Below are 14,706 nucleotides of genomic sequence, written 5' to 3' on the forward strand. Positions count from 1 at the left end.
ATTAAAATATAACTTCTATCAAATAATTGAATAATTCTATATTTATTTTAAATATTAAAGTACTTATAAGTTTTATATTATTATTTAAACCAATTTTAAAACAAAAATATTACAAATTATCATGATATATTATTTTAAAATTAGCTAAAATAAAATGTTTTGTTTAATTATATAAACTATACTAAGTAATTGATATTTTTCTATTAATAAAAAATTTGAATACTATTTATACGTAAATTTTTTATTAAAAAATTAAAAAATAAAAATAAAGTGAAATTAGCAATTTTTAGTTGGGCTCAAGCGGGCTAAGACAGACTTTCATATTTTGGCAAGCGGACAATTTACTTTTTGGATAGTGCGGGTTAAAAATTCAGGAAAATCAATGCTTATCTCTGAAAACATCTCTCTCCCTACCCTCTCTCAATATATCTCTTTTGGTCGTTCTCTCTCGCAGCTCTCACTCTCTCTCTCAGCTTTCTTTCAATTAAACTGTAAATTAAAGCAAAAATTTTGGTTAAGAGCTAAAATTTTACAGATCTATGGATACGAATACTACTTGAACCGATTCGAGCTTCAAACAAAACTAGATTTTTAATGTTTTAATAGGGTTCCATTACTAATTTCGTTTTTTCTCTTTGTTCCGGTGCTAAATTGGGATCAAATTAGATTTGGGCTCGAATCAGCTTTGGGATTCTACAGGTACTACTTCTCTTCGGGTATTTGACGGTTATTCTGTCAGAGGTAAAATCGGGTAGTGTGGAGAAAGCGGTTATGAACCCGGTTTGTTCATATGGGTCTTCTTCTACGATGTCGTTTTGAGAGGGTGGGATTGTGGGGAGATCGGAGGTTACGAGATTGAGAGGGTAGTCTTGGGCGCGGAGATGGAAGAGATGTTGAGATTGAGATTGGCATTCTTCAACCTCAGGTTAGATCAGTTTTATCATAAACTTTTTTCGCAGGTTATTAATATTTTCATAATGTGAAGATGGGAGCATCAGATAGATACTATTCCATGTTTCTACAGTGTAAACCATTTTCTTCTGCATAGTACTTCAGGTGAAGGCATACTTCCGAGTGGCGGATAGTGGGTATGTTTATTTTGGTTTAACATAGATATTTTTAACCTTTTCTACATGTATTTATTAGTTTTCATGTATAGTTATGCGAAGATAAAAATTTACCGATTATCTTACTATCAATAGAACTAAAGATCCAGAAAGCTTTGCTCCTTGTTTGGTTTTGGTTGTGGAAGAGCAGAAAGGGAAGAAATATTGATAAAAGGAAATATATAGTGTACGGAAGCTCCTCTATAATATATTATTTCCCAAGTGTTTATGATTCCGATCATCGAGAGTCATTTTTATCTTTCCAGATTTAACTTGTCTCAAGTATGTCCATGTGAAATTTCCTGAATTAACAGTTCCTTCAATCAGAGTCGTAAGAATATAGTATTGGCTCCTCCCAAAAATTTGTGAGTTAGCCTACAAGATTCTTCAGTATACTAATCAATTTCTTACGTTTATCATAAAGAATGAAATCTAAATGAAAAGCCTATAATGATCAATCAATTTATAGTGAAACAAGTTAATGATTTGGAACACGCTGTTATGAATATGATCTTGTCTGATCAGTGACATCTATCAAATGTTTCAGGGGAATTTCATATCAACGACAAAATACAATTTATTGACATTTCTTTCGAAGGGGTTGTATGAACAGGTGATTTACTTAATTTTCTTCCTGAAGTAACTATAGAACTAGAATAATTTAATGCCATCATTATGCTATTTCTTCCTAAAGTCTTAATGTGCTCCAATATTTTACACAACTATGATGTTATCCACTAATTCAATGGTGTCATTTTTGTGAATTCTAACCTGATAATATTTTTTTACCAGCACAATAATTGGTCTTGTATACAATTTCAACATGAGACTATAGCTTACAATATCAATTATTTGTATTCTTGTACTTGCTTTTCTGCCTTCTTAGTTTGTTTGTTTTTACAATGGCAGTTGAGGAGGCTGGCTAACTGCTACTTTCTTATGATCTCCTTGTTATCTTTTACACCTACCAGGTACATATGCAGATTTAAGCCAGAGATGTTTAATTAAATTTTTAGAATGAACTTTAACAGCATTGCTTAAGTTATGATGCATGTTGCAAATCCGTACTTACGAACCGGCCAAGTTGATCACATATGTTGCATTTATTTTAATCGTACAGAGTACTATTAATTTTGAGTTTAAGAGTAGAGGCAGAAATTATGACATTAAGTTGTGCAAGTCTTTACCTAGAAATGAGTGTGAATAAGTTTGTTCTTGGTCTCTTGTTGCAGCTTGTTGGTTTGAGTTGTGGTACTAATTTTAAGAAAATATTGTATTACTACTTGTCTGGGTTCAGTTCTCATCAACCAGATTTTTACCCTTAAGAAAAGCTTGAGGCACATTTTTTTATCTTACCTTGTCCCCATTCTCCTTGTGACACTTCAAAGATAGAAACAAAGCATATAATACAAACTTGAGACGGTAGCTTACGATTGAGTGAGACAACCACAGAGAAGGAAAACTATATGGTGCATTTTACTGACTAGCATGACAGTAATTTTTTTATACTGCAGGAAACAAATAAGTCAAATTGTTCTATTATATATATAGTATTTTCCATTATTGGACTCTCTAAACCAAGTTCAAGTTGCTGCATGCTTGGTATTATAAATCAATATGCTTGGCTGTTGCTCTGAAACATTTGTATATTCTTAGACTTTCATGATTTAGTTGAAGCAATTCTTTGTGATGTTAATTAATATGATTTACTACTTTCAACGTCTTGGAATCATAGTGTGTATAGTGCTATTAATTTTCTTGAAAGAATTATCTTTTAATATCTTCAGTATTTGACAACCGCATTTGCAGTCCGTAGGATATACAGGTATTTCTGGTTTCATTCTTGCTATGCTTTGTTTTATGTCATTTGGAATTGCTCTTGGTGTACATTAATGCTGCTGGTGGAGAATTATTATCAAAGAAAAAGAATAAGCCTGCAAAGAATATGTTTGATATTGCTCATTGTCTTCACATGTGTTGCAGCGTCATAATCTTAACACTGCATTATGACCTTTATATGTGAATATTTCTCAATTTCTCCGTCCTTATGACTGTTTGCACTTTACTCTTTTCAGTCTTGATCCATATGGGCTTCAAGTTGCTGGAACAAAATAACCCGGCTCCAAATGCCATAGTATATCCATTAAAGATCAGGGAGGGAGATAAGGCAATTATAGAAGAGCCTATTACATTTGCTGAGATGTACAAGAGAAAGATGAGCAAAGATCTTGAGATGGCTAAGCTCTGGTTAAAGACTAACTATTACAAGACCAAGACAAGCTGCAGATGACACCCAAGAGTGCAGACAAAATTTTCGCGTAAGCTCTGTCCATTTAATCATGTAGTTTTTGAGTTAATACCAAAACTAATCATTCTCATTTTTATTTATTTTGTTAACTTGTATGAAAAACAGGTTTATGGCATGTTCAATTTACAAACAAATCCTGTCAATTTTTTTTAGAAATATGTTATATTATGTAATAACCCCAATTTTTGGAAATTTTGAAACCCTTATGAATAGTGTTTTTGCTGAATGAGAAAACTTTTCATGCCACACTATGTAGGGGTTCTGATATGGATATTCTGAGATTTTATTAGTACTTTATATGGGATATAAGTGTATGTAAAGATCGTCAGAATCCAAATTCAAACACTTTGATTTTTCTCGGAAATCCACTAGATATGGAAAGAATTGAATATAAGGTAATAGGATACGAAGGATTTAAATTAAAGGATTATAAGAGAGGATCATAAAAAGGGATATAATGTATTGAGAAAGGTTAAGGGAACCTAAGTAATAAGATCCCGGGTATGATCCTTCAAACGATAAACGAAAACGAAAGTTAAGCGAACCGTATTACAGATCAGCGGTCATTAGGCAAACAATTAGGATGTTAATCAAAGGGATTAGAGAGAGTGATGTCACCCAACCAATGAGAAGAGGACAAGGAGGGAAAGATGACATCACCACATGACATGGGAAGGAAGGAGATGTGGTGGCTTTTTAACCACAAAAAAATCAAGGGCAACTAGGTAATTTACTAAAACAAACACAAAATCAAACCAACCAAGCCAAGCAAATCATTTTCATCAAAACACAAAAATCAATTCCCTCATTCAAGCAAGTTAGCTCTCGGCTTTTTACTATTGCAAAAGGGCAAGAAATTCAAAACTCAAGATCCAAGCTTCCTAAATTGGTGAGTTAATTCCCTAATCATCTTTATTCTTAGTTAGGGCTATATCATGAGTTTAAGCCATCAATTCCTTCTCAATCATCTTCATTTAATCAATGAAGAAGACAATGAATAGTGTTTTCAAGTTTTTAACTTGAAATTTTTCTTGATTTCCTTGAAGATCCAAGCATTCCTAAGACTTCTCAAGGCTTCTTAAGGCTTCCTAGCTCCTCCCACCACTTCAAGGAAGGTATATCATCTCCAAACCCTAGATTCCTATGTATTATAAGATGATTTTGATTAGTAGGGGGATATTGTAGCTTAATGTTTGTGATTTAGAGTTTGGGATTGAAATGGTATTGAAATGGAATGGTAAATGTTGTTGTTTTGGTTAAAAGATTGTAGTATAGTTAAATTCAAGCTTAGGCATAAGTATGAATGTTAAAATTGAATTGGTTGGGGCTGATATGATGTGATAAGGATGGATGTTGGTTGTATGTTTGATTTGAGGTTGAATTGGGTTGGTTTTGAATGGTTTTAAATTGGGAAATCGCGTAAACATAGCCGTCGTAACGTCCGATTTTCTTTGGACTGCTTTTGTGCATAACATTAGGACCCGAGAACCCCCTGCTAGATTTTGACCATTGCCATGTCTAGATAGTCGTGTTACGAGCTTCGTTTTGATATGTAGTTCGTTCGATTCCGATGCACGGTTTAGGAGAAACGACCGTTTCAAGTAACGGCGTTTCGCGAACGAAACTTTTCCCCTCGCCTTACTTTGAAACATAGGTTAAGGACCAAAAAGGGTTAGTTAATGTATGAAACATTTATGGTAAGTGTGTTAGGCAGTTGGTAAGACACTCGCGAAGGAATCGCCTTAAAACTCGTAAAGGTTAAATTATTAAAAATAGTGGAGCCGAGGGTACCCGAGTGACTTAAGAGAATCAGTAAGCGCAAAACAAGCGTTAGAGTCTAAGTTAGTTAAAGTATAGATTTACAAGTGACTTTGGTTTAATTCCAACTTACTTGTTGTTTATAGGTTACCAAACTCGTCCCGAGCCTTTTATCACCCCAAGTCGCTCAGGCAAGTTTTCTATCCATTATACTGTTGTTGTGATGTATTTGTGTATATGCATGATCTTGCGTTAAATGCATATTTGTTATAGCAGATTCTTGCGATATATTGTAGCATGTTATATGGTACATATGCATGCCTGTTTCGTATTCTTGCCATATATATATCTGTTGGTTCAGTTGATAATACATATGCTAGAGGTTAGCAGTATTTTGCATATACCCTTATTATAAGGACCCAAAAGGTGAAAACATTTTCTAAAACCGGGAGTCGAGGATCCCGAGTAGATTTTGTATATATGTATATATATATATATTCATATATATATATGGTTATAGTTTTCAAAACTATTAATCGAATAAGGGTTATTCGATAACTTTATATTATTTATTGAATATTATTTCGAATATTATTCGAGAGCTTATGACTTCTTTATTTTATTAAATGAATATTATTTTGAATATTCATTCGAGAACTTATGACTCCTTTTATTTTATTATTTGAATAGTATTTGAATATTCATTCGAGTGCTTATGACTCCTTTATATTATTTATTGAATATTATTTGAATATTCATTCGAGGGCTTATGACTCCGTTTATATTATTTAATGAATATTATTTGAATATTCATTTGAGGATCTATGACTCCGATTATTTGCTGAGATATATTCTTTATTTTATTAAAGAATAAGGTGTCAATAATCAAACTTATTTTCGATTATTCAAATAAAGATAGTACTTTCGTATAAGTATATCTTTGGTTATTTAATACTCGTTTCAAGTATAAGTTTTAATACTTCTACTTCAATTATTTTTATAAAGATTATTCTTTATGGGAATATTATTTAAATAATAATATTCAGACATTTTCTAAATATACTGGGGACTGATTTACTTCATTAAATCAGCTTTACTCCAAACACTCTTTAAAGTGTTTTTGAGTCTTTAAAATGATTTTTAAAAGTTAGAGCGGATCCCAAAACTCATTTTTATATTTAAGATCTTCCTTTTTAAGGGGATTTAAATACTCGCTCAAAACCTGAGGGATCCGGCTCTGTGGTGTATTTTATATTCGCAACAAGGTTGCAGTTTTGGTAAATGAATTGATTACTTACCCAACGTTCGGGAAGTAAGTCCATCTATTGAGTCGGCATAAGCAACATGGGCTCAGTGGGCGTCCATGATAGTGTAAGTGGCTCAGTGGGAGTCCATAAAATGCATAAGTGGCTGAGTGGCAGTCCAGCATAAGGTCCTATTGAGACCAGGGTGATGACCAGTGGGGAATTCGTCCATCTACTAGTAGAAAAGGTTACTTATTGGTATCCTTGCCTGATCAGCAAGATACCTGGTTTATGCCAAAATTCTTTTCCTTTCCCAAAATTTATTGGATGTTTCAAACTCTGTTCATACTTTACATGACAGAGGTTTTCAGGAAATGTATAAAGAAGAGGTATATGTGGATATATATATATATATATCAGAACTTAATGAAGTATATCATAACTTCATTTCCTTTAATAATATTTCAAAGATTTAATCTATTCAAATCTTGTCTTGTAGTCTCATCTATGTGATGAACTGTTGAAAGCTCATTATACTTTGAACAGTGGTAGTTCAAGTAGCTTTATAAATGATATAAGTGTAGTGAAGTATCTGGTAACTTCATCCCTTGTTTTTACTTATATCTAGTAAGTAATTATCTTACACATGATAAAAGATTTTAGTAAGTATCCATTTAGATACTTATATTATTGTTATCACTATGTATTATCTTGCGAGCTGTAAGGCTCACTCTTGCTTTATTTCTTCATCACACAACAACAGTTAGGAAAGATGGCCAGACTCCAGCAGACCCAGCGCAAGCGCGTGGGAAGCGTCCCGCGTCTTCCCGATGATGTTGTAGCTGCTATAGCTGCAGAGGTAGATCTATTGTAGATCAGACCATCTACTTTTGAGAATCAAATTATGTATAATTATAACTTGTGGCAGATAATGGCAATTAACTGTAAATTATCAAGTAATCATTTTGGGTTGTAATAACTTTTAAATTGTGGATTCAAAGACTTGTACTTATTTCAATTTCATCTCTGAGACTATAACGGGTTGTGGTGTGTGTTAGTGTGGGGTCACAGCATAAGGTTATTTATTATTAATTAAGTGAAGTGATATTGTGGAAAGAAAGACCGTGACGACCCGGATCCCCGACCCCGGATCTGGGGGTGTTACATATTAGGTACTTAAATACTACAAACAAATTGGTATAATATAATAAAAATAATTTAAAACTTTTACAGTACGGAAAAAATGTTATAATGATTTTGTGGCCCATATGTGGGCCCCGTTTTTTTTGTAAATTCTAAGTGCAAAGGTAACCTACATAGTGTGATACTATATACATACTTTGATGTTACCTTTGATTTCAATTGTAAGACAATTGTCAATGTTGCAACAAGGAAAAATGGATGTTACCTTAAGGGATAAAGGTAACTCGAAAAAACCAACTTAATTTTTATGTTACCTTAGGGCTTTAGCTGGCTGTGGTAATATTTTTTTGGTTTTATTGTAATATTTTCTTGCTGTTGTTATAGGCCATCTATGGTATAGTGATATCACAAGCAACATGGTGGTGATATGATCCTTGTTCAAATCTATGTGGATGATATCATTTTTGGTTCTACAAATGAAAAATTATGTCAAAGATTCGCAAGACTCATGTTGAGTGAATATGAGATGAGCATGATGGGAGAATTAAGTTACTTTCTTGGACTTCAAGTCAGTCAAAGAAGTGATGGAATCTTCATAAGCTAAACCAAGTATGTTAAAGATATATTGAAGAAATTTGGAATGGTTGATTGTTCACATGCATCAACACCCATGTCTACAGCTACAAAGTTGGATGAAGATAATAAAGGAAAAAGTGTAGACATTTCAGGTTATAGAGGAATGATTGGATCTTTGATGTACTTAAATGCTAGTAACTAGACATTATGTTTGCAACATGTATGTGTGCAAGATTTCAAGCCAATCCAAAGGAATCACATTTAATGGATGTAAATAGAATTTTCAGATACTTGAAGGGAACACCAAACTTGTAATTATGGTATCCTAAGGGAACTGGATTTGAAGCTGTTGGATACACAGATGTAGATTTTGCTAGATGTAGGATTGATAGAAAAAGTACTAGTGGAAGCTGTCAATTTCTTGGAAAAAGACTTGTATCCTGCTACAGTAAGAAACAACAATTTGTGTCAACTTCCACAATTGAGGTTGAATCCATAGCTGCTGGAAGTTTCTATGCTCAAGTGCTTTGGATTAGAAATTAAATAATGAATTATGGCCTAGTGTTACCCAAAATTCCAATTATGTGTGACAATACTAGTGCTATATCTATTGTTGCTAATCCAGTTAATCATTGTAGAACTAAGCACATTGATGTAAGGTACCATTTTATAAGAGAACATGCTGCAAATGGTACTTTTGAGCTCATTTTTGTTCCAATAGAAAAATAATTAGTTGACCTTTTCACTAAACCTTTGGATGAATCAACTTTTACTAGACTTGTTGGTGAAACTGGAATGTTAATTTCTTCATCCTATAGGCAAGAACTCAGCTAATATGTTATAGCAGATTAATTTCTACTAAATCAAAATAAATTTGATTTAATTGGAAATTAACTGGAATATAGTTTATAAATATTTTAGATTTCTCTGTATATTTATTTTTCAAAATTCAAAATTCATCTTGGAATTTTTCAAATTCGAAGAAACACTGTCTAAATGTTAATTTACATTTTCAATATGTGAACTTAACATAAGACATAACCAAAAAATACAAAAGTATATAGAGAACTGATTTTTCGATAAGTCTAACTGACTTCTCGGTAAGATTTTTTCTTGACTTCTCGAAGGACTTCCCGACAAGCTTCATTATGAATCTCGATAAGTCTTGTAGAGATCTCGTCATATGTTAATCCATAGAGTTCTTTACAAGTATCCATTTTAGACTTCTAGATAACTTAGAACTGGAATAATTTAATTTAATAAATTATTTTAATAAAATACTTTTGACATAAAATCATTCTAATTTTATTTTGATTTATTTAAATAAAAGTTTAAAAAATTCAGTCCATTTAGGACAAACTGGGTATTTATTTGACATCTCGATAAGTCACTATCGAGTTCTCGATAAGAATCAGGAAAGTGACATATCGTTATTTATCTATTCTCTCACGTGACTCCTTGATAAGAAAATCTCAAACGTTTATTCTTACTTCTCGACAAGTCACTTACCTTTTTCTATAGATACCCAGACATCTCGACATAACCCCTTTTTACGCTTTCGAGATCTCAAGTGACCTAGTTTTTGAAAACCTTAACCGTTCTCTCTTATTTCGAGCTCTTTCTCTTTCAATTTTTTTACACACTCAAATTCAAACAATATCAATGGCATCCAACAATGTTAGAGCTATTATTCCCCATGATGGCACAAACTACTTGTATAACGACTCATATTTTTCTATTATTAAAAGTGTAATTATTAAATAAATAAATAAATAAATAAAGTGTGTTATGGTTCTGTCATCGGTGTGTGATATTTAATATTATCTGTATGTGACTCCGTGGTGTGCGAGGATTATTCGTGTGATTAATTGTTGAGTTGTATTGGTTTATTTTTACTCTTAAAAGTGATTTTATGGAGAATTTATTTCTATAAATATTGAGATTATTTATAAAATCATTTTTATTGCTTTATAATTTTATTATTTACTTTTAGGAATTTATAAAATTTAGAAAACTGATATGGGTCTAAAATTAGCCTAGAAATATAATTTATGTTGAATTGATTAAGACCTGATACTGTCCAATAATGAAGCCCAATTATCGAGGCCCAAAGCCCTGATTATTTATTAATTTCGTAATTAATAAATAGGTAGGATTAACAGCTCATTAAATGAGTCCAATCGATGATATAAATCTATAGAACATAGCCTTGAGGGCACCTACACCAATAAGAAGTCTGATTCTTTCATTCTAGGACATCGAAGTCTATCCAAAGTCTGAGACTTGTTCAGCAAGTCTCCTAACCCTAGTCCAATTCAACGACATTCAACATCTATATAAAGGGTCTCACCCCATCAATCAGAACAATGTTTTTGGCTTAATTCTCTAATTCACAGAGATACGTAGGCATCTCGTAAAGGCAGAGTTAAGCTACAAAACACGAGAGCAACCATTAAAGGCCTTGAGCTCCCAAACCCTAGTAATAAATACAGCCATTAATACACCCTAGTTTTCTATCCATAACATTTGGCGCCGTCTGTGGGAAAGTGTAACAACAACCATGGCAAGAACAAGGAGTGGAAACACCGCCCCTAAAGAAACACCAGCTGGGAAAACTGAAACGATTTCATCGATGATGGAGATACCCCCATACTCATCCTTCGCTTCCACCCAAGGAGGAACCCCGATAGGGGCAACTGAGCCTTAGCCACAAGGGACGAATTCCCTGGCTCTACAAGGGATGAATCCCCCGGCTCCTCAAAGGACGAATCACCAACTTCAGCAGGTACATGCTCATGTGAACGCTCAACCCGCAAGGTATGAATATTCAACTATTGTTACCACTAATCCTTCCTATGGGATGCCCCTGTACCCCGATGTTAGAGGAAGTGGATATGCTGGACGAAGTGGAGCACGGGGACAAACACCCCATACATACGAGGTTTGGTTCCAATTCTGGAGGACCAAGAATTCTCTGGACCTTACACTAAAAGAGACTCCGAATCTTCGGATGATGATGTGGCTCCAAGAAGGTGGCGTGCTGGTAAAGAACCTATGGTTGATGCTAATTGATGCCCTAGAACCACACAAGGGACGAATACCCAGGAAGTACAGGAGAGGATTAGGGCCCATGAAGCTGAGATCCAAAGGCTGAAATGCGGTCTGGAGATGCACCTAAGACCCCACTACCCCTGAGGAGGAGAAATCCTCCAGTCATAGACCTGGATAGTCCAATACCAAGAAGGGTTGTTGCCCCAAGGGCTGATCCAAGTGATCTTCTGCCCCTAGGAGATCGTGATGATCCCACTCCACCATTCACTGAAGAGATAATGAATGCCCATATCTCAAGAAAGTTTAAGATTCCCACCATCAAGGCTTATGATGACGCTGAAGATCCCGCTAATCATGTTAGGACATTCTCTAGTGCACTGTTGCTGCAGCCCGTGAATGACGCTATTAAGTGTCGGGCCTTTCCTCTAACCCTGTCTGGAATGGCTCAAAGAGTCGTTTGCCTCCGAGCTATTGGATCCTTCAGAGATCTAAGCCAAGCTTTTATCAAACAGTTCATCAGTGGGAGAGTGCGATAAAATTTCAGCATCCCTCATGAGTATTATACAAGGAGCAAAAGAATCTTTGAGAGACTATCTGAATCGTTTCACCAAGGAAGCCTTGAAGGTCCCGGATCTTGATGAAAAGGTAGTTATGATAGCACTAACTTAAGGAACTCTGGACTCTACTAGGCACACTAGTACGAGTTTCAACCAACCATTCTTCTAAAGGCGATTTCCTATCACCTGCAAGTAACTTGCTAACCACTGAATTAACCTTTATAAGGCTGCAATCTTCCCCATTGAATCTTGAATCCTCTCTGCTGCCATTATTCTAAAATAGCAACCGGGTGTAGGACTTTTATTCCTCCTGATAGTCAACTTTTGTTTACTTTCAATAACTAGGACTGTCTAACTACAGAGGTTACCCACGAATTCATTTCCATGGAATATCGAATGGAATTTTGAAATCAAGGAATCAATTATAAAGGAAAGAAAGGTGAAGAAGATATATATATATGACTGAAAGCAACCATACAAGTACATAAATGACCAGTCTTAGTATCGTACAGTTTAGAACATATAATTCGGTGGCGTCCCACCAGACCCTTTGTCATACAGACAAATAGTCAGGTTATATGCATTATCTACCCCAATCAACCGATAGAATTACTGAGGTAAGAAATGATGTATAAATAGAAAATTTATAGGTAGGGAGGAAAATCTGGATCATGATGAATCAACATAACCTTTAATTATTTACTTCGAGTTTTGACTTTCTTACGGGAAAACAAGCGAATTGTTAGCCAATAGACAATCATTCTGGGAAACAAAATGTGTCTCAAGAAATGTGTGTAAAGGTTCAATATATAAATAACAGTATTGATCCACATACTCCGCAAGACTTGGTTGTCATAGCAGCCACTGACTACTATCATAACATACTACTTAAACTCACCAAGGTCACACACTCGGTCCAGCAATATTGCAAGGCATGGAATAAGTGACACGTGGGGCTGGCACAAGTGTCTCTCCAATCAAGACATCAAGGGTCCGTGCAAAATCTGAACTCTCATCATCAGACTCGTTCTCTCGAACGTGAGAACCAGAAATCTCTATCGGACATTGCTAATAAAACATATATATACGAGGGAGACATACTAAAAGCTAGGGCAGATCCAGCCAATCCTCAATAGACACCAGGGTTATGCCTTCGAAACCCTCGATTGAAATCTTAGACTCGCTCCTCTATATGAGTTGCTGACTCACACATTTATATAATCTTTTCTAAACTCTTTTGACTCTACTCCTAACATAAATCAAGGACTCAAACCTGTAGCTCTGAAACCAACCTGTGACGGCCTCAACCCTGGGGTCAGCAGTTGACGTCATGAACAACAATAACAACAAACATAATACAACCCAACTCATTATTAATACATAAACACAACCCCCTTCTTCCCAAAACCTTTCCCAGGTTTGAGTATGACTTAGGTTATAAAACTATACAACCAACTTATTTTAACAAATCCGAAGCAAGTAACTTAATACAGCAACTCAATTGACCACATCTGGTCTGACGCAACTACCTCAGAGGAGCCTGGTACGGAAGGAACTGGAACTCTGCCTTGGATACAATAGAAAGGTCTCTTAGGCATTTGCAAGATACATATATAAAATATTTTGCAAGGGTGAGCAAACAAATTACTCAGCAGTACCACTATATGGATAGCAAGTAAACAGTTTATGAAAAATATTGATAGGAACAAAAATCATAACTTGTTACACAACAGGTAAAACATGTATAAACTGGATATCCAAAACTAGCATACTCTGTAAAATAATAACATCAGTCATGTGCTGTGTATAAATACCAGAGTCCAATTTTAGCATGTTATTCACATTTATAACTCAACTATAAAAATGACTTCTTCCATTATAGGAACCATAAAACCAAATCAGATACGTATTGGACATGTGAAGACAGGTGATCAGGCTATCAATACTAGACGGCTCCATCTGTCATCCTATAAACCTGTTCCGGAACTCAAAGACTAGCTAGGTCTCTAGCCTGCTGGACTAATCGGTTAAGTAGTGTGCACAACCAAGTTAGCCGCTTACGCAACCACATTAGACCACTTTAGCCTTTATATATCCAATATCTGATCGTTTTTATCCAATTTTCAAATCACTTGTACCTATCACAGTTTAAAACAGTTCGTTCAACAACACACATCATTTTGTTCACAAAAATTATTTTCATTTGGAGATAGGAACCTTTTCAAAGTTACTTTTCCCCAAAAGAGAGTTTAAATAAATAATTATAACTACAGGGGATACGTAACTTAAAATGTTTTTGTTCCTGTTCAAAAATAAAACAACAGTTCATTCATATATACTGAACCATAAAAGTATGTTCAAAGGTACTTGCCTTGCAGAGCTTTAAAACTATTACTGGTTAACTTTGGACCGACTTAGACACTCGGGCTTTATCGTCTAACTATTAGAATATCTTGTATCCGACCTCAACACTCAGGTCCTTCGCTTGGAACCTTGTTGAGCTTGTCGACTGACCATTAGGCTATCTCTAGTCCGACGTCAACTCTCGGGTCTTCCGACTAAAACCTACAGAGTGGAAATACCCTATGTTAGACGAACAGTTATGCTTGACAACCATATTTAATTAACGACCGACTCGATCTTCGAAATAACTTTTACGAATTAAATATTATTTTAATTTTAATTTTTATAATTTTAGGACTCGGAATTAATCATCACCGTCCACCATCGACTCGCCGAGGCTCATCGTCGACGGCGTTAAAATTCACAGGTACCCGTTTATTTTGGGTTTCCAACGTGAATCCTACTGATTAATTAAGAATTTATCCCGCACAAAAATATTTATTTCACGAATATTAGTCACATAATTTCTGTAGGAAATAAATAAAAAAAATTACAATCAGAATCACAAAACCAATTGAATCGAGCAGGACTATTACAACGCACGCGCCCCACGCCCCCCA

At 34.7% G+C, this 14,706-nt stretch overlaps 1 long non-coding RNA gene across 7 annotated transcripts; it reads left to right on the forward strand.

The window, feature by feature from the left end:
• The first annotated feature begins 358 nt into the window (after positions 1 to 358).
• LOC141717933 (uncharacterized) lies at positions 359 to 8,598 on the forward strand. Of its 7 annotated transcripts, none has more exons than XR_012573852.1 (7): positions 359 to 925; positions 1,025 to 1,088; positions 1,654 to 1,719; positions 2,016 to 2,077; positions 3,182 to 3,424; positions 7,180 to 7,275; positions 7,944 to 8,598. It is a non-coding gene; the product is annotated as an uncharacterized LOC141717933 (long non-coding RNA). The 7 variants fall into 7 exon arrangements; XR_012573853.1 differs by lacking the exons at positions 7,180 to 7,275; positions 7,944 to 8,598 and adding exons at positions 4,461 to 4,529; positions 5,319 to 5,377; XR_012573855.1 differs by lacking the exon at positions 7,180 to 7,275 and having other exon boundaries at positions 7,944 to 8,596.
• The last annotated feature ends 6,108 nt before the right edge of the window (positions 8,599 to 14,706 follow it).

Source organism: Apium graveolens, chromosome 4 (genome assembly GCF_009905375.1).
Source record: "Apium graveolens cultivar Ventura chromosome 4, ASM990537v1, whole genome shotgun sequence".
In the NCBI taxonomy this organism is placed as follows: domain Eukaryota; kingdom Viridiplantae; phylum Streptophyta; class Magnoliopsida; order Apiales; family Apiaceae; genus Apium; species Apium graveolens.